The 21,146-nt window shown below is 37.1% G+C and overlaps 1 long non-coding RNA gene across 1 annotated transcript in view; it reads right to left on the reverse strand.

Moving 5' to 3' along the window:
• Positions 1-2,887: 2,887 nt before the first annotated feature.
• The window catches only part of LOC127416182 (uncharacterized), a 61,053-nt gene continuing 42,794 nt past the window's right edge, over positions 2,888-21,146 (reverse strand). The window contains exons 2-5 of the long non-coding RNA XR_007893070.1: positions 14,773-14,841; positions 12,771-12,866; positions 10,285-10,499; positions 2,888-3,307 (exon numbers count right to left, since the gene is read on the reverse strand). This is a non-coding gene — a long non-coding RNA (uncharacterized LOC127416182). The remainder of the gene's footprint in view (positions 3,308-10,284; positions 10,500-12,770; positions 12,867-14,772; positions 14,842-21,146) is intronic.

The following is a 21,146-nucleotide window of genomic DNA, read 5'->3' on the forward strand; positions in this document are numbered from 1 at the left end:
TCACACACAAGTAAGTTAAACAGAGCTGGCCAGAGGTCCCATTCGGTGAGGTCATCATGAATCAATGGCCTTGCCTTGACAGGTCGCATCTCCAGTGGTAGGGTCAGTCCTCCATAATGATTAATTTTATGTGTCTTTTGACCCTGTCATAAGAGCACAAGGGCAGTCAATCTGCCTGTGTTCATAGCATCAGCTGGGTGCTTTTCTACAAACTAAACAATAATTGCAACCTCAGCAAAATCTGATGTAGGACACAATGAAAAGAAGTCATAGATGCCATTCACACCTAATGCAGCCTTGTTCTTTTAACGTGACATGGCATCTTAAAAGACAACGAGACGCGGCGCAATGGCAAAGACATCCGTGCATGTTTAAATAGAATAACAATTGAAAAACAGTGCAGACCTTAAGGCTTGGTTAAAAAATAAAACAATCCGACAATCCAACAAACCTGTTTAATTTTTTGGTACTCTAAATAGCATAAAAACGTACAATTTTTGAATAGTTTGAAATCAGATTAAAATCATATTTTTTGGAATGGATCTCAGTTTAAACGGCCAGATGGGATTTCAATGACTTTTTTTGGCAATCAGGATACAACACATATGTTACACATACTGCATACATGGTGCACAATATTACCTGAAGCTGTTTTAATATACACTCAGTTCACTATATGAGGACAGACTGAGTGAAAATACACTGTCAATTTTGTAATGACCAGTGAATGATTGAACAAGTCAATGGTTTTGGACACAATATAAATGTGTGAAATGCCTCTTTCACTTACACTATATTGCCAAAAGTATTCGCTCACCCATCCAAATAATTGAATTCAGGTGTTCCAATCACTTCCATGGCCACAGGTGTATAAAATGAAGCACCTAGGCATGCAGACTGCTTCTACAAACATTTGTGAAAGAATGGGCCGCTCTCAGGAGCTCAGTGAATTCCAGCGTGGTACTGTGATAGGATGCCACCTGTGCAACAAGTCCAGTCGTGAAATTTCCTCGCTACTAAATATTCCACAGTCAACTGTCAGTGGTATTATAACAAAGTGGAAGCGATTGGGAATGACAGCAACTCAGCCACAAAGTAGTAGGCCACGTAAAATGACAGAGCGGGGTCAGCGGGTGCTGAGGCGCATAGTGCGCAGAGGTCGCCAACTTTCTGCAGAGTCAATCGCTACAGACCTCCAAAGTTCATGTGGCCTTCAGATTAGCTCAAGAACAGTGCGTAGAGAGCTTCATGGAATGGGTTTCCATGGCCGAGCAGCTGCATCCAAGCCATACATCACCAAGTGCAATGCAAAGCGTCGGATGCAGTTGTGTAAAGCACGCCGCCACTGGACTCTAGAGCAGTGGAGACGCGTTCTCTGGAGTGACGAATCACGCTTCTCCATCTGGCAATCTGATGGACGAGTCTGGGTTTGGCGGTTGCCAGGAGAACGGTACTTGTCTGACAGCATTGTGCCAACTGTGAAGTTTGGTGGAAGGGGGATTATGGTGTGGGGTTGTTTTTCAGGAGCTGGGCTTGGCCCCTTAGTTCCAGTGAAAGGAATTCTGAATGCTTCAGCATACCAAGAGATTTTGGACAATTCCATGCTCCCAACTTTGTGGGAACAGTTTGGGGATGGCCCCTTCCTGTTCCAACATGACTGCGCACCAGTGCACAAAGCAAAGTCCATAAAGACATGGATGAGCGAGTTTGGTGTGGAAGAACTTGACTGGCCTGCACAGAGTCCTGACCTCAACCCGACAGAGCACCTTTGGGATGAATTAGAGCGAAGACTGCGAGCCAGGCCTTCTCATCCAACATCAGTGTCTGACCTCACAAATGCGCTTCTGGAAGAATGGTCAAAAATTCCCATAAACACACTCCTAAACCTTGTGGAAAGCCTTCCCAGAAGAGTTGAAGCTGTTATAGCTGCAAAGGGTGGGCCAACGTCATATTAAACCCTATGGATTAAGAATGGGATGTCACTTAAATTCATATGTGTCTAAAGGCAGATGAGCGAATACTTTTGGCAATATAGTGTATATTCTCTCATGCATGTGCCTCGTGAGTTCAACTCTGGAAAGATGTCATGATAAATTAATCTTATTTAACTTGCAAAGTTCAGTTCATTCCAGACAGACAGTCTTAAAAATCATATTTAAAACCATATCAGATTTGTGTACGGTGTGAACAAAATCTAGGAGAAGAAGAGATTTCCTCTTGGAGCTAGAGGGAAAAGACCCGGGAAAACAAGAAATTATTCAATGAAATGACTCATTTTGGGTTAGCAAGCATGGAGGAGAAGCATGGAGGTGCATCAAACAAACACAAGGATAATACATTAAGTACTTAACCTGAAATGATTATGCTCTCAGATTAAGGCTGGATTCAAACAATGGCATGGCCATTAGCAGGAATTGATGAAGGAGACAAGAACTGGGTCAGACAGAGATGAAAGTCAGAATTTTTGAAAGTCAGTTTTTTATTCTTCCAATGTCTTTAAACAACAAGCCCTGAGCAGAACAGCAAGTGGTTGTGATGTTGTCTTGGAGAAGCCATTGGAGTTAAATCAAAGTATAAAGCCAGCTACTCCATATGCAGTAAGGCTGGCTGAATAAGCAAGTTTGTGAGTGTGTGTGTGTGACCTTCATGGGGAAAAAAGACATGAATTTCACATGCGTGCACATGTGGGAGCATGTTAAATTCATGTGTTTTTGTTCAATCAAATGTGATCACTTGAAAATAAATTTACATTTCTTAATTTGGCGCTTTTATCCAGTGACTTTTTCAGTTTTGAAGTTCCATTCAGTTAACTAGCTTTCCTTATGTTTGTCCATATAAGCACTCAAATGTAATTTCAATAATATTTTAGTTAATATATTGGGTCATTTAAATAATATTTTAAGGTATACATTTTATCTGCGCATTCCCTGGGAATGGAACTATTTAAAAAATATGTCTGTTTTTTAATTATTATTATTATTCTTTTTTTATTATTGAAATGACATTGTTAAAATTTTTTTCACAAGGATGTGTCTGTACGTTTATGGTAATTTGAGTGCTTATATGGACAAACATAAGGAAAGCTAGTTAATTGAATGGAACTTCAAAACTAAAAAACTAAATTCCAATTCCATATCTTCTATCATTAATTTATTATCAAAGAGCTTAATAATCTCAGCTTCAGTCTTCTCTGTTATCTCTTGTGAATCTATATAGCTTTGATATTAAAAAAGTAATAAAGGACTAACCTGTGGGGTTATTTTCATTACCAGGCAAGATGGCAGAAGGGTAGTAATTTTACCAGAGACTGAAATATGGAAAACCAAAGCTATGTCATTTCACAAAACAAAACAAAGAAAAGCAAAGCAAAGCAAAGCAAAGCAAAGCAAAGCAAAGCAAATCAACAAACAAAACAAAGCAAAACAAAACAAAACAAAACAAAACAAAACAAAACAAAACAAATAAACCCACAAACAAAACATAAACAAAAAACAGTAACACTTTACTTTGAGGATCAGAAGTTAGACAGTAATCAATGACAAATAACTGCACTTGTAAGTGACTAGTTATGAACTTGTTTGGCATTATAAGGCATTTATGAGGCCAATAACTGGCTGATATCTTTTTCATTGCCCTTATAGCCCCTTTGCACTTTCCTAAAAATTAACTTATAAACTAAAAACAAAAGATATTAATAGCTACTATTTCCAAATCATATCCTTAACAGGTTCTCAGTACACTGTGTGAATGTGCAGCTTAAAGGTGTAAAATAAATATAGAATGTATATTTCAACAAAAGAATTCAAATAAGCTGAAAGGCACAGTGCTGTTATACAAATGTGGAGAAAGTACTATAGTTATTCTAGATGTTTAGTCTTTATAAATGGAGCAGTATTTCAACAATTTATTTATAACAATCTGTTAGAATTAATCTAACTTTTAATCTAAATTTGTTTCTATTATTGATCCATATATGAAGACTAAACATCAAGAATAACTATTATTTCTACTTTTGTATTGTGTTGAAGCCGAGTTTGCTTTTCAGCTCTTTTGAATGCCTTGTTGGAATATGCATTCCATATTTATTTTACACCAATAAGATGCACATTCACACAGTGTACTGAGAAACTATAAAGGATGTAATTTGCACGATAGATAATGGTATCTTGTGTGTTTTTTTTTTTTTTTTTACCTAATAACTTTATTGTTTGGGGCAAAAATTGTAAAAGGGCTATAAAGCAAGAATAAGGATTCAGTCAATAAAGGCCTCATAAATGCTTTATAATGCCAAACACATCCATAACTAGTCACTTACAAGTGAAATCGTTAGTCATTACTTACTGTCTAATTTCTGATCCAAACAACAACAACAACAACAACAACAACAACAACAATACAACAAAATAAAAGAAATAATGAATTAAAAGAACCAAAACAAATACAATTTGTATTCCAGTTAACACTAAGACCCTGCTTTAAATTGGGCAATTATTTTCTTTTAAAACTGCATGTAAACAGCAAAGTTTAAAACCCTTGTTTTAGCTCAATGGATGATTGACAAGTGAATAGATGGTCCTTTAATATTTTCCAGGATGCATCACTGCAGCGCCAAATGCGATGTTATTAAAACCATTTCTTGCTTATTTTATGCATCTATCTACAAATGATTTATTGATTGTGTGGAAAATCTCTTATTAAAGGTTTGTTTCTAGAGAACAGATATAGAAAACACACATACTGTCTAAAATTGCTGCAAAAGCAAAAGGAAGCAAAAATGGACATGTTCTGCACTCGTCGAGTTCTGCAACCCTTTGTCAGTATTTTATGCAAATGTTCGTACATCAAGTGATAAGACAATGGCGTTCTAATGGAAGCATAAGAGCCGGCAGCATTATCCGCAAACTGCGTTATGCATGTCGGCTTATGGAAGAGTAATGAACCCACTGAACCCATTCCAATACTCCCCACACGTCTCTTTACATCCATCCCTCCCTCCCTCTCTCTTTTCTCCTCTGTCTATGCTCGGCTTTCTTCCCTTCTTCATTTCCTCTTTGAACCATTTCTTTTCTATCTCTCAGCTCAAATCCTTTTCTCAACCCCCCATTTTTTGGTGTAATCCCCTTAACCAATCTCTTGCCAGGATGTGTGCTGTTCTAGATGTGTTGAAGGTCGACCACAGGCACCCATCTTTGCTGCAGCTTGAGATCGGCGTAAACTCTAAGCAAAGGTGTCAAGGGAACTGCCTCTTCTCAGAGTATCAAAAAGAGATAGTTTAAACAATAATGAAAATTCTGTCATCATTTACTCACCCTCATATCGTTATAAATCCATATTACTTTCTTCGGTGTAACATAAAAGGAGATGTTTAGCAGAATGACCTTCTTAGTCACCATTCACTTGCACTGGAAAAAGATGCAATGAAAGTCAAAGATGATTGAGGCTGTCTGTGTTCCACAGAAAGAAAGTCATACGGGTCTGGAACAGTATGAGGTTTAGAAAATGATGACAGAAGTTTCATTTTTGAGTGAACTATCCCTTTAAAAATAGGAGCTGGGAAAGCAACAATCAGTGTGAAAATGCTTTACTACAAGCCTGGGACTGAAAGGTATGAGCACGCCATCATCTCACATTCTCTCTTTGTGCAGCTCTCATTCTGCTTTACAAAATGGATGCAAAGAGAGACTATGGACTGCATCAGTTTTAAGATGTTATTTTCTGTGATTATGCTGCGATTGTGCAGATGGTTTTATATTTAGTGCTAGTTTCTGCTTGGTGAACATGCCCGCACCCTTTAATCCCCTGTTGACACAAGCTCTAGTGCAGACAGGGCTGAGATTTACAGAAAGAGAGAGAGAATGAGTGTATAGACAAAGAGAGAGAGCATTGAATGATCAGAGAGACTCATAGCACATCCCCTCCCCCTCACATACATGAGTAAAATCTTGTGTATGATTATATATCTGAGAAAAAAAAGACACTGTATTGCACACAGTTGCAGATCTACACAAATAGCTGAGAACACAACAAAAATATGTCCAATTTGTTCCCACTTAATTACTATGTACTTACCTTTATTACTATTTACATATTGTGTAACTGCATGTAATTGCATCTTTAGTTACTATTGGAAATATGCTCCAGTATGTACACATCTTAATTTGCATCCTATAGTAATATATACTATTTTAATAGTACATAATTTAATAACATACACTCACCGACCACTTTATTAGGTACATCTGTACACCTACTTATTCATGCGATTTATCTAATCAGCCAGTTGTGTGGCAGCAGTGCAATGCATAAAATCATGCAGATATGGGTCAGGAGCTTCAGTTAATTTTCATATCAACCATCAGAATGGGGAAAAATGTGATGTCAGTTATTTCAACCGTGACATGATTTTTGGTGCCAGGCGGGCTGGTTTTAGTATTTCTGTAACTGCTGATCTTCTTAGATTTTCACACACAACAGTCTCTTAAGTTTACTCAGAACGGTGCAAAAACAGAAAACATCCAGTGAGCTGCAGTTCTGCGAATGGAAACAATCTGTTGATGAGAGAGGTCAATGGAGAATGGCCAGACTGGTTCGAGCTGACAGAAAGACTATGGTAACTCAGATAACCCCTCTGTACAATTGTAGTGAGCAGAATAGCATCTCAAAATGCACAGCATGTCGAACCTTGTGGCGAATGGGCTACAACAGCAGAAGACCACATCGGGTTCCACTTCTGTCAGCCAAGAACAGAAAACTGAGGCTGCAGTGGGCCTACCATCTGTGTACCTCAGCAGAAATCAAGATTCATTAGACCAGGCGATGCCTTGTGGTGAACTGTCTACAGTCCAGTTTTGGTGAGCCTGTACCCACTGTAGCCTCAGTTTCCTGTTCTAAGCTGACAAAGTGGTACCCGGAGGGATCTTCTGCTGCTATAGCCCATCCCCCTCAATGTTCGACATGTTGTATGTTCAGAAATGCTTTTCTGCATAGCGCCGTTGTAACGTGTGTTTATTTGGGTTACTGTCACCTTCCTGTCAGCTTTGACCAGTCTGGCCATTCTCCTCTGACCTCTGTCATTAACAAACCATTTTTGCCCACAGAACTGCCGCTCACTGGATGTTTTTTGTTTTTCGCACCATTCTGAGTAAACTCTAAAGCAGTGTTTCCCAACCACTGTGCCGCGGCACACTAGTGTGCCATGAAAGATTGTCAGGTGTGCCATGGAAAATGATCAAATTCCCCAAAATAAATAAATGCATAAATAAAAATAAAAAAAATAATCGGGGATTGGACTCCCGCTTGATTGATTACAGCAGTAGTCAATCGCGTGCTTGGCAACCGCAATCCAACCGAGGCAGATCACTTGATTGGTTACAGCTACAGCCAATCGCAGGCTTGGCTACAGCAGCGCATGCACAGTGAATCTGTGTCTGAAAGGAATGGAGCTTGAACTCTAAAGAAAGGGGCACTCATGAAACTTCTCATCGTAAACAAGCTAAATGACCTGGAACCGACTGAATGAGAGGGGCATGTTGTTAGTTCACTTCGGCATCTTTCGTCTTCCTTGTTCATCAAGGAGAGAAAAGGGCGGAAGAGCTATGATTCAGGTGTAAAAGTGAGTGGTTTATACACGTTAAGGGTCGCGTCAGCGCTGTCGAATACACTGAAGTCTATGAAGTGACGCCACTTTACACCAACGTGTTTTTCCACAAACGTTTTTGCTTCACAAAAAAATGTCTTTGAGAGTACTAAGCAGCAAGAAATATTTAAAAACTGTCCAAATTTGTGAAGAGATATTGAATGTTCTTTTAAATATTACCTTATCAATTCCGAGTATCAGGGACCCCAGTTATTGAACTAATTTAAATTCATCAAGAAAACGCTAAGGCCTAAACATAAACAAGTCCTATTACTACTTTCTGCTATAAAAGAAACTGCCAGTTTTTTTCTCTCTCTCTCTTCCAAATACGTTTTCAATGTTTATTGAGCACATCCCCTGCTTTCTTGCATGGCAAACTCATAAAATCGGCCTTCCGTGACGCTTTCTGCAACGCTTGTCATGTGGAGGGCAATGCAGTGCTTGACGCTGGCATTGACGCCTGGACTCAATCATGTAATATGTGCTTTACAGTGACGAAAGAATATTACTGAAACTCAAAATGATTATTATTAGGCTATCATTGTCCTCTCTTCTGATAAAATTCATGCTCAGCAGTTTAAATCTGTAGGAAAATGATGACGTAGATCTGCTTTGTGTTTATAATTCTTAAACATTCTACTGAAGTCAGTAGATTTGTAGTCATATAAGTTTTAATGAAGGAAAAGGACGTTATTGAAACTCACTATTATTAGACTATTACTGTTGCCTTTTTGGATGAAAACTAATGCTCAAACTGAATTATTATCTTCTTTGTTCTTTTAATGCTTATACACTAAAGTCTCTTGGCAGATTTCAGTCATGAACGACTCAAAATGATTCAATGACTCGCTCATACCACATAAGACGCTCATTTGTCGCCACCTAGTGACATCTCCAGAAGTGGCCACTGAACTAATCAGTTAATAAAATTGAACAATTTTGTGACACAGAAGCAAGCCACACCAAAATACCTTTTATTTTTGCAGCTAATTCTGCACAATTGTGCAGTAAATTTGCTCTAATTGAATCATTAAAATTGCTGGAATTGGTGCTTTTAGTTAATTCTTAAATATATATATATATATATATATATATATATATATATATATATATATATATATATATATATATATATATATCCCCAGAAAAAACGTTCATGGACCAGTGATTCTCTCACCTTTTTCACTCTTCATGAGTTTGCATTCCTGTAATTTGCTGTGGCATTGCAAGAATTAATTTGCAAGAACAAATCTACAAATTAGAAAATAGGCAAATTTGTTGTTTTTTCATTACCCAATTAAAGCTCTTGCCACCTGTGACCTCATTACACAGCCTACCTACGTGACATGATGTGCCGTGGTATTTTTTATTCATAAAAAGTGTGCCGTGGCAGAAAAAAGGTTGGGAAACACTGCTCTAGAGACTGTTGTGTGAGAAAATCCCAGGAGAACAGTAGTTACAGAAATACTCAAACCAGCCCGTCTGGCACCAACAATCATGCCATGGTCGAAATCACTGAGATCACATTTCTTCCCCATTCTGATGGTTGCAGTGAACATGAACTGAAGCTCCTGACACATATATGCATGATTTTATACATTACACTGTTGCCACACGATTGGTTGATTAGATAATGGTATGAATAAGTAGATGTACAGATGCACCTAATAAAGTGGTCTGTGAGTGTATATATATATATATATATATATATATATATATATATATATATATATATATATATATATATATATTGTACACATTATAGTAGCATATGTTCTTTTAATTGGATAATAGTAAAATATAGATGGTAACCCTTGTTCTGCAAAAAAGTTCTGTGTGATTGCATATTCATATAGATATATATAGATACCTGTATAAATACTCAAATATTCACACACTGTATGACAATACATGTAAATTTACAGTAAAATATTATAAGAAAATTTTTTTATTAAAAAGTATGATTTACTTTATAGTTAAGAGTAAGAATTGGTATTATATTTAACAAGACAGTACATGTACTTTCAAGGTAAACTATTAAAGTTACTGAAAAAAAGCAATAATCTGACATTTCCAGAAGTCCCTTTGTGACCCATCACTTTTTAACATAATTATTTTAAATTAATCTTTTTTTATTATTATTATTTGACACTGGGGTTTTTTTTATGTTACATTATATGTTGTTTAGTTAATATTTCTTGTTAATGTTTTGTGTTTTTGTGAGTGACACTGTGCACTGACTATACATTCTAGATGAAAATTTAAGTCATCATGTGGCCTTTTGTTTTACTGTGTTAGTATGGTGGTATCATAGTACATTAAAAATTATTTTAATGACATACACATAAGTGAACTGTAAAATATACAGGCACCAAAATACCATCCGGTAATGCCTGAAAAATTGTCACTTTTTTATTGTTGTTCTTCTTGTTTCTTCAATTAAATTTTTTTTTTTTTTTACCATAAATTTAACAGTATTTTTATTTTATTTTTTCAGTGTAACCCTACCCACAATGTTAATCCTAATCCAGAAAATGCAAATCTTGTGATAGTTTCACAGAACAAGTATACAATAAGTACATTGTATCAGATGCTTGAAATTTTAACATAAGTACGCTAAAGACACTTAGTATATTGTGTGAACTCACCTTTACATTTCTTCTCAAATTTAGTGAGTTACTCATTTTAAAGGGATGCCACCATTCAAAACCCATAGACGAGCAGGAGAGAGTGGCAACAACAGGAGTGTAGGCAAAAATTTCAGCGCTAGCTTTCATTTCAGCACCGGCCACTGGACAGCTCCCTCTGAGCTTTCAGCACACTGCACTGCACACCAGTTCTGCTTTCAGCCACAGCCCTCCTGCTGAATCATATACAACAGCCCTGATTTTGAAAATGTACAGTTTCTGAGAAAAAGAACATTTAAATATGAATGTTCTGCAGTGAAATGCATTTATGTGTGTTTGCGTGTGTGTGTATACCTTCTGAATTTTGCAGTAAGGAATAGCAATGCATCGTACTCTGTGAGAGGCCATTAGAGCAATTTCACTTGATAGGAAATCGTTGTGACTGAAGTTTCGCTGCAGCAGCATCCAGGGAAAGCTTGGCAGATGAAAGGCCAGGCCTGTCATGCTCCTCTAGGCTGAAGTAAACTTAGAGTGCAAGTTTGAGCTGAGCAAAAGTTTTCCTCAACTGTAGATGTCAGGACATCAGGGGCGAACTCGTCTTACTCACTAACCATGATATCCATTTTAACCAGGCACGAAGTCTTTGTCATTTTTTTTATTAAACATGCATTCATTTTATATATATAGTAAAACTTATTATAGTGCCTTATTCACAAAAATCAGCAGTATATGCCTGACGTAATTAAATCCCCCATGATGATCAAGACAAGGAGAAGAGCACTTCTGATATTTTAAGGAGTCAGTTCCACTATTTGTATCACACTGGTGGAGCGATGCTGATACTGCCCAAGTAAAGTATTCCAGATAGTGGTATTCTGCTGCATTCTCCACAACCTAGTATTCACAATTGTGGCATTTAACACAAAAAAATGTTTGTGGTTTGTGTGGTATTTGTGTAGCGTATCCTACAATAATGCAGACAGTGTATTTAAATAAACAACGCTGTCAATGAGCACAGTTCATTCTTAGTGAATTCTCCCCAGAGTGTAGAAATAAATTATTCACTACATGAGATCTTTCAATTTTCAAAACCAATCTTTTTTTATATATAATCTATGCACTGATGAGTTCATAGGAATGAAAATGAATTGGTTGCTGTCAGACTATATATTTGTTTAAATGTTGATTTTTGTACATGTCCATTTTGGAGTACTGGATTTTATATATATATATATTTCAATTTATTTTACTTTCAAGGACAAGTCTAATATTCTAAATCACAAATCCTGCAAAGCAGGATAAGTCAGCAGAGGCTCAGATCTAAAAATATTATGCCAACAGCTGGCACGGCTTGGGTAAATCCACCCATGTCAAAAACGCCCATCTTGATTATTGCATTTAGGTTGAAGATTCATGATGATTTTTTATGGGCAAAGATGTACAGTATGTGATTTATTATTTTTCATTGGTATGTTAGCTAAGGTATTGCTGTTTGAGCTACATAATTCTAATTTCTGTCCTCCAATTAAAGCATTTCTTAGAGTCAAATTCTCTCAATCTCTGCTGCTCTGCAAAAGAGCTCAGAGTTTGTAGATTCAGCTCGGTATCTTCTTACAGTGCTTCTGATTTCATTCTTCTGGATAGAATTTTCTCCTGTTCCTGGGATCCGCTAAATCTGGCTTTCTTCCATCTTAGGTGTCGCAGTCCCAAGAGCTTCCCATCATAACTGGATCTACTCAGGCTTTGACTTGCCTTAACCCTTCTAATTCCTTCTTCAATCCCTAAAATCTCTCAAGATTCACATTCTTCCTTCAACCTCCCATCATTTGGGATTGCTGCATCAATCAGTTCCTGTTGTTTTCTTGTCTATAGTTACAATGTCCAAGCTTTTGGCTGGCTGGTTTTCCATCAGTGTCTACAGCACCTCTAAACTGGACCAGGGATTGTTCATCTTGTACTAAGTCTAGATCTTACAACATTCCTATTCATGGCTTTGATCTTGTTCCTCCCCTTTGAATTGTTCAGGACCTGTCTTACTCTGAAAGTACACTATATGGAAGGACCAATGTCCTGCAGAGTTTAGCTCCAACCCTCAAACACATGTGAACCAGCTACAGTCTTCAGGATTATTTGAAAAATGTAGGCAGGTATAAGGCAGTGGCCCTCCAGGTTCAGTGCTAAATAGCACTGCTATAAAGCCATACGTGTGTGGACACCCACTTCTAATTAACGGGTTTGGCTATTTTAGCTACACCATTATTAAAAAAAATAGCATGCATTCTACTTAGACAAACATTTTCGATTTAATAAGGTGTAGCAAAAACCTCAGTGACTTTTAAAGTGGAACTGTCATATGATGTTAATCTGTGCTGCTAAGCAGCCATGCAGCACTGTTAGTTTCTTTAACCCATATTTTTAGAATGAGATCTAATGGCAAAGAATCTATATATACTGTATTAACCAAGTTTCTAAGTCTACAATGCCATGATTGTTGAAGAGGGACATACCTGTTCAAGTCTTTTCATAGGTAGGGTTTGGGTTGTAACCCCCAGAGTAGCCCACTTGAGTCAAGTAGACCCCTTTCTGCCTCCAGAACTTCCTCTCTGCCCCTCCAAAACAGCCCATGTAAAAACAAGAAATATACTGTACCTTATTTCCTGCTATCATGGATTATAATTGATCCAGTTAACTGGAAATACCCAAATGGTGACAAAGTACAATATTTCTGTTATTACCAGAAATTATATAGATTGCTATAAATGTATTTTCTTATAAAAAAAAATAAATAAAAAAAAAAATCTGTATGTGGTGATATAGTTATAGAATATAGCAACTAAATAAGATGCCAGTCTCTCTTTAGCTACGTTAAAATTACCCAGCTACTAAGATGCAAGTTCTCGGTGTATGTTTGAATGTTAATCTAACTTCCTTATCTAACTTAATATGCTTAAAAAATATATAAAAAAAGTAAAAAGTAAAAAGTTTTCTTTTAAGGTACGGTTAGGGTAATCAGTCTTTAGTAATTATAATCAGCTTTATATAAAAACAATAGAAGTCTAGGGTATGTCTTCATTCAGATATCCAAGTAAACATGTGTGAGTGTGTGTATGTGTGTGTGTGATCAGCTGGTACCTCCCCTAGCTCCTTCCCACTGGTGTTAAATCAGCCCTAAAAATCTGAAAAAGCTCTGTATTTAGCTATGAATTTACTGTGCCATAAAACAGAAGATCCCTCCATCACGAATTTACTCAGCGGCAATAAAAACAAATCAACCACTATAAAACTAGCACCCACTGTAAGCATTTATTACAAAATAATATGTTTCCCTCTATAACAGTTAAATAAATTAGAGGGTAACTAGTTTATCGTTATCTACCACAATATCCCATGGGTGCAGATTAATTTAATTGCACAAAAAAATAAAAAATAAAAAATACTTAATAGACTGTCGGCTTGACCAGATTTCTCTGATTTACAAGCTGCTGTGAAAAAATGAGCATAAGGCATGTGATGAAAAATCTAGTATCTAGAGCTCAATTACACTAGCCCGGGGAGACGCCCTAATGCCAAGTCTATAAAATCACACTTAAATGCAAAGACTGTAAAACAATAATAAAAGACTATTAATTCAAAGACTATAAGATCAAACTTTTGGATAAAGATATAAATGGGTAGTTGATGCATGATATGTCCACGGAATGTTTTTTGACCAACATCAAGATTTTAGGTTGAAATTTAAATGAACATATAAGGGAAAGTGTATATCTTATGCATTGTAACTAGTCACTATTTATTTTATGTTTTTGACCATTTTTAATCATCTTTTGCCTTCAAAATAATTTTAAATGGTCCTGTGGTGTGGCAAATTCTATATTCTACAGTATGTAGTCTTTCGATTAATATGAGTGTAAAAAAACAGTGTAAAAGCTGCATGCATAATAATATAAAAGAATTCGCAAAATGCTGTTTTAGTATAGCGTGTCACTTCCCAAAAGTATTTCCATGTCAACTCCCCAAATGCCCTTTAATTGAGAGGAAAGGTAGAAAAAGCTACGTTTGGTCGAGTCAAAGGTCAAAGTTACCATTCATTGCTCTCAGTGAGGGGTTTGTGATTTGAAAAACTGCATGTATACTTTTAATATTATTATTATATTTGTATACAAGACCTTGTAATAAAACAGCCATTTAATTTCTGCCATGATGAATTACACAGTTTGTGGCCTAAATAAGGTAAAAAGGGTGGCTGAACTAATGCATTCATTAAAGAGATCCTAATCAGACTTCTGCAATTAATCGGCACACCCCTCCCCTTTATTTTCCTCGTCTTTTTTATTCAGTTTTGGCTTTGCATATCTTGGAGGGTTTTGAGGGGGTGGACTAATTACCTTCCACCACTGGTCGTCTTAGCTGGATCTACCCCCACACTGCGATGACACACAGAGCCTCTCCCCCAACACATCTTCACACACACACATACACATATCTCTTGGCACGGCTCAGATCACTTACCAAATAAGACCTTTTGCAATCCCTCTGGGAATGGTGGCATTGTCCTGTTACTGTTCACATCGTGCTTAGCTGCAAGACACAGGGGAAACAATGGGGAAAATGCCCTTATAAATCAACACAATGTCAAAAGGATTTCATAATGTGCACTTCCCATGGCAAGAGACTACACCTCACTGTAGGGAAGAAACTCCCAGAGGGATAGCAGCGCAATTCCTCTGCAGCTCATTAAATGCAACCTATAACTTTTGGGTTGATTCTGTTATCTTCTCCCGTAGGAAGAAGAGGAACAGACAGGAAAAGGACACAGGGAAGGTCAGGAGGATAAATTTCACAGAGGAAGAAACCAAACCTAAAGCTGACAAATACTCAATTCACAGGCAGTATACTGAATAAGACCTGTCTGAATGTGATGTTTGTATAACATCCTGTCTACAAAGACACCTTCATCTGGTTGGTTTTTTTAAGGCAGCATAGATGTTTCCTTCGCTGCACATCATATCTCACAATCCTGTGTATGCAGCTCGGTAGTTGGTTGAAAGAATAAAAATGCCTTCTGATGGAGGGGTTGATAGAATTGAATTAATTCACAAATTAGGGCTGCAATATTTTGACAATTATAATTGATGATTACTCCACTTAATTTTGTAAGTTACATTAAAATACTTATTTTGGGTGTTTCAACTGCCTGCTGTATTTGTTATGTCAGCTAAACTTCAAAAGCAAGCTAAGAACTGTGTTCATGAATTACTTTATCCTTGTTTTAAACATCAGTAAATCAAAAGAATATACCTAAATGGTCAACTTCACATCGGCCCTCTTTGAAGCATAAAAAACAAAACTGTTACTCAAATTTTGAATCAGTTATACACAGAAAGTGAGCGAAGGACTTCAGGGGTGGATCTAGACATTTTTATGGGGTGGCATGCAGACTATGAGGGGTGGTAACATCAAAGCAAGTGCCCATGTGTAGTTCTTATGGATTAAGGAACCAAGCTTCATTGCAACAAGTACTAGTTCATTAATTGGAGTCACTATCAAATTACAAATGTCCATGAATTTGCAATACAACTGCATTTCCACAGGAACCACATAGTAACCATATTGCTACTGATTTGCAAACATGAAAAACAAAATTGCATAATAACAATTAAGTAACAAAATTTATATCTGCAGAGCACCAAGACATTGTCTATTAAACATGTCAGCAAATTCTAAGTGTTCCTTAGCTTGACATTTTGAACCAGCAATCTAGACTAAACTTCACTATCTTTGTTAAGTGTACCCATGGATGGAAAATGCATGCATATCCCATGTTATTCTGCTAATAAACTCCTGAAGGCCTATCACCTTTGTAACAGCTGGAATAATCCATTTAAAAGTGAAGATTAACACAAAATTAGGTCTAAATAAAAATAAACTGCACAGAAAATTGTACTGTGGAGGGCAGTGCTGCGAAACTCATGAATATTAATTATGTTATGCACAGTAAAAAAATATTTTAAATTACCTGTTTCAATCAACAGTCATTCTTAATGACCGATTCAAGCACCCAAATAAATATTTCACATAATATGGTAATTTCATTTTTACATCTGCCACTATCAGTCTTGGGATTTTGTTAGTCAGTAGATGAATACATAGATCAGCACTTTGATTAAGAATATGACTGATTGTTCTAGTGGTAAATTTGGAAGTTTTGGATTCGAATTCACCCAAATATAACTTTTTATTTTAATAAAACTGCATCTGTACATCAGTCAATGTGTGTTTAAAAATAAACTGCAATAAAAGATGCGAGAGGGGAGACGAGAGTAGTAGAAACACAGACAAATTTATTGACAGTTCTGTATATGAAAAAACAGCAATCTCTGAAATTCAGACAGCGACAACCACAAGCTCTCTGCTCCAGCAGCGGAAACCCAGAAAAAAAATCAATATGCGCCTGAGTGCCCTTGAATATGATGACACAGCTCACGAACAACCCTCTCCCATAGCACAACCCAGCCATGAAACACTCAGTTTATATAGGGAAGAAACACACTGCGCACCGGTGCACCCCATCTGCAATCAGTTCACCTGCTTACAATACACCTGAGAGTGATTAAGAGAGAGGGAGAAAAAGAGAAAAAGACAACACACACACACACACACACACACACACACACACACTACATTCACACAAACAATATGGCCGAGAAGGCCATCACAATGGGGGACACGGAAAAGAGCGCGAGCTGCGGCAAAACTGCTGCCGCTAAATGACACTGATAATAGCCTCAATGAACACTTATCATAATATTCAAAATAACACATTCCAGCGCCGGATCGCAAGTCAAAACACACACAGATGAAATAGAAACTCCAACTCAAGAACTGGAGATGTTTCATCTGGATTATACACATACCTAACGAAAGCTATTTCAAAAAGTGATGAGGACACGTCTCATCCATCTCATCCCATAACTGAGAGCGATGTATCTAATAATCATTCAGTGAATACTTGGAAACAACTGAGAAATTCATCTTTTACCTCTTTTTTTTTACACTTATTTGTCAGTGTAGTCATTGTTGTTGAGGAAATAAGCTCACCAACCCTCGAGAGCCCAAACACTGTACACGCGCTGTAATAGTAGGTAGGCAATTGGTCGATGCTGTGACTGGCTGCTGCTATAATCAATCACATTATGGGTCTGTAGTCATTTGTGCATTCGATGAGAGTTTAGGCAGTTTGACATGAATAAACCCCAACACAATGTCAAAAGCAACGATAATATACTTAAATTTACTGTATATTTGATCCATTTGAATACTTATGCTGGGGTGGCAAAGCTTTTTCTTAGGGTGGCATTTGCCACCCCATGTCACCCCGGTAGATCCGCCCCTGCTGTGATTGGTTCCAATATTCAACCACTGCAAAAACATGTTAAATAGAAACATAAATAAAACAAATTGATGCACCAGACCTACATAGACTGCTATAATTGACACTTTTATTCTATTATTTATTCGATTAATTGTGCAGCCCTATCACAGCAGTCTTTTTTTTTTTTTTTTGTAACTTCCCTGCTGAAAAGCCAGCCTAAGCCATTTTTTTTTTCTGTTGGTCTTAGCTGGTCTGCCAGCCTGTTGGCTGGTTTTAGATGGATTTGGGGCACTTTTCAGCTGGTCAGGCAAGCTGCCTGTTTAGTCACTGGCTTGCTGGCCGAAGTGGCAGCAAGGCAACTGCCTTAGATTTCAGACAGCCAAGGTCGAATGATGTTCGACTAGCTTATTCATTCCTACACGTTGTCCAGCAGCTGATCCATCCAATCAGTCGATGGTGATTTTTTGAGGGTTGGAAAGGGAATGACACCTGGTCAGATTAATGTATGTGATCAATGTGATTTTTTTAACATGTGATAGGGATACAGATGGGTCGAGGTGTAGGAGTTCAACTCCTACACCTGTTCAACATCTGGGTGCAGCCATGCCGTTCCTTCTAAATGCACATATGAATATGTTGCCATGGCAGCAGGGCATGTCAATACTGCCAGAATGACAGTGAACCTATATCCCTGCCATACAGATGTTCACTGTAATTCAGTAAAGGGCTACACTATTTCAAAATGACACTGTAATGTCTGCAAAGGGGAGATTAAACCCCTCTGAAATGTGAGAAAAGCTTCAAACATTAAGTCTGTGCCCAGAAAGCATTATGCTCCATAGAATCATGTTCGTAGAACAATAAAAAATGAGAATGATTTGTTCTACTAAACAAATGTTCAGTGCTTTCTTTAATACATTGTCTGTCATATTATAGTCATAATCCTCCATTATTTGCAGCAGTCTAACATGTTATCTATAAAATGTGTTTGCATCCAAAATCAGTGGTGTGTTTCACAAAGGGCTTCCTGAAATTCGGCTGTGTTAAATGGAAAAATAACCAAATTGGTGGCAAAACAGAGTGAAAATCTTCTTTTGGCACAGTTAACGTCGCCAGTTTTGAATTGAAATAGCACTCAAAATTACACAGTGAATAGACAGGCTTTCTGTGGAGGCCAGTGCTCTAATCTAATCTTTATAAGTGGACAGAGGAGAAGCATTATAACAGACTTCATTAAATCACTTTTACATTCTGACTGCCAGTGCTGATCTGTCTTAGCATTGTGCCCTTCAACAAAAAACTTACAGGGTATTCTTGAATGTGAAGCATATTTTGTTTGTGTGTGTATGGGCGGGTTTGGGTGGTTTACGAGGATATTTTTTTAGGTTACAAACTGGTAATTACAAGGGTATTATGCTATAAATGTGGTTTATGAGGAAATTTTTTGTGTCCCCGCTTAAAAAACATATTAAACAATGTTTGTTTTTTTTTTAAATGTAAAAATGCAGAAAGTTTTTTGTGAGGGTTAGGTTTAAGGGTAGGGTTAGGGGATCGAATCTATAGTTCGTACAGTATAAAAATCATTATGTCTATGGAGAGTCCTCATAAGGAGAGCCGCATCAACATGCTTGTGTGTGTGTGTGTGTGTGTGTGTGTGTGTGCTTGCGTGTGTGTGTGTGTGTTTCTATTTTGGCACATACAAAGTTACTCTTATGTGTGAATAACCTTTTAATCATAAAAGTAGCATATGCAACTCATGCATCATATTCCAAGTCTTCTGAAAGCACATGATATGTTTCGGTGAGAAACAACCTAAAATTTCCACTGCACGCTCATGTTGTTTTTAGCACTTAAAGGTGCACAAAGTAAGTTTTTGCTTATTAAAGTTTTTAACACAAAGACATGAATAGCGTTTTTTAGAAATGTATGAAAACTATGTACACACAGATTAGATGAAGACTCCAGTCATGTCGGTAACCCAATAAAAGCTGTTTAATTTAACATGGAGCGGGTTGCCCCCTCGTGGGCACTACCATGTTGACACATCAAGTTACTACCATTTGTAATGACAATTATAATAACATGTTTACTTTATAGCGCTTTCAGCCAAAGCTCAAACATAAAAGTACATGCAAACAAAACAAGCAAACTATACAATATAACAACAAACACAATATACTTACGACACATAACTACAGAGCCCAAGTTAACAGTATAGTCCAGAGTGACGATATTGATCAACGGGAGTGTGATCCACCAGACAGTCCAAAATGAATGAGCGCAAGTGGAAAGATAAAATGTCCAAACAAGGAGTGATGAAACAAACCACTACAACCTGCAGCTCTCACCGTGCGGATCACGGATAAATGGCGCAACATCAAACACCAAGCGCGAGCACAAGGCAGTGTTCAGCCATCAGAGAGCTTGTGAGTTGCTGTTGTCACAGTCCAAAATGCAACAACATGCGAAAATTTGTTAGGATTGAATCCAAGAATGTTCATAATACAGACGTGTGTAGTATGAGATGGAGAAAAACACAGACTAAAAGTAACAAAACATAAAATCTTTAATGTGAAGCAGCAGCACTTAGTAAACAAACTTCCAGGACGATAGGTGTCAGTGTAGAGTTCAAAACCACAAGTAATACTGTGACTGATAGGACAAGTAAGAGCCAGCTTAAAAGGAGTTTCTTCCACATAAGAAATAAAGTCAGATGGGTTTGGAATGACATGAGGAAATTATGACTTCATTTTAATTTTTGGATAAACTGTTTCTTTAAATTCCACTGTTGAACAATGATTTAAAGGTTTTGGCACAAGACCTTCCTCAAGACATTTTTAAGTTAATGAACCAGAACCACAGAACCCTATGCTACATCGTTGTCACATTACCTCGATATGTTGCCTGATTAATGATGATCTTGGAAATAAAAAGTTATTTTTCTTTTCTTTTTTTTTTCAATTTTGTGTAAAAATGTCATAACTTTGGTCTGTCCAATCAAATAATTGATCAAGAAGGTGATTTTAAAAATGTGTTTGAAATCGCTAAATGGAAGTCAAGTGTATTGCATAGAAGGATACAATATTCCACACAATGTGTTCTGTTATGTCAAGTCATTTTTATCTGTATAGCGCTTTTCACAATACACATCTTTTCAAAGCTGCTTTAAAGGAAATCATATTGTACAGTAAGTCTCAAATAAAAGAAATAGTTGTATACTGTACATTTTGGCAAAAATGGTAGGTCACTTGGAAATTTCATACATGCAGAAAACTGCCAAACTGTGCACAGTACACATACAAATGACTTTCAAATAAAGTAGGTATTATGCCATTCAGTACATACCCCATACATTGCTCAGGCCTTGACTGGAGTGCAGTGGAGTGGTATAGTGTTATCGATCTGTACTCTGTCACTCTAAGAAAAGTAGCTCACAAAAGTCTTACAAGAAGGAATGGCAAGAGTTGAGGGGTGGATCGGTGGCTGCACTTTTGCCTTTCAGCATGAGAGG

This window comes from Myxocyprinus asiaticus, chromosome 25, assembly GCF_019703515.2.
Source record: "Myxocyprinus asiaticus isolate MX2 ecotype Aquarium Trade chromosome 25, UBuf_Myxa_2, whole genome shotgun sequence".
Taxonomy (NCBI): Eukaryota; Metazoa; Chordata; class Actinopteri; order Cypriniformes; family Catostomidae; genus Myxocyprinus; species Myxocyprinus asiaticus.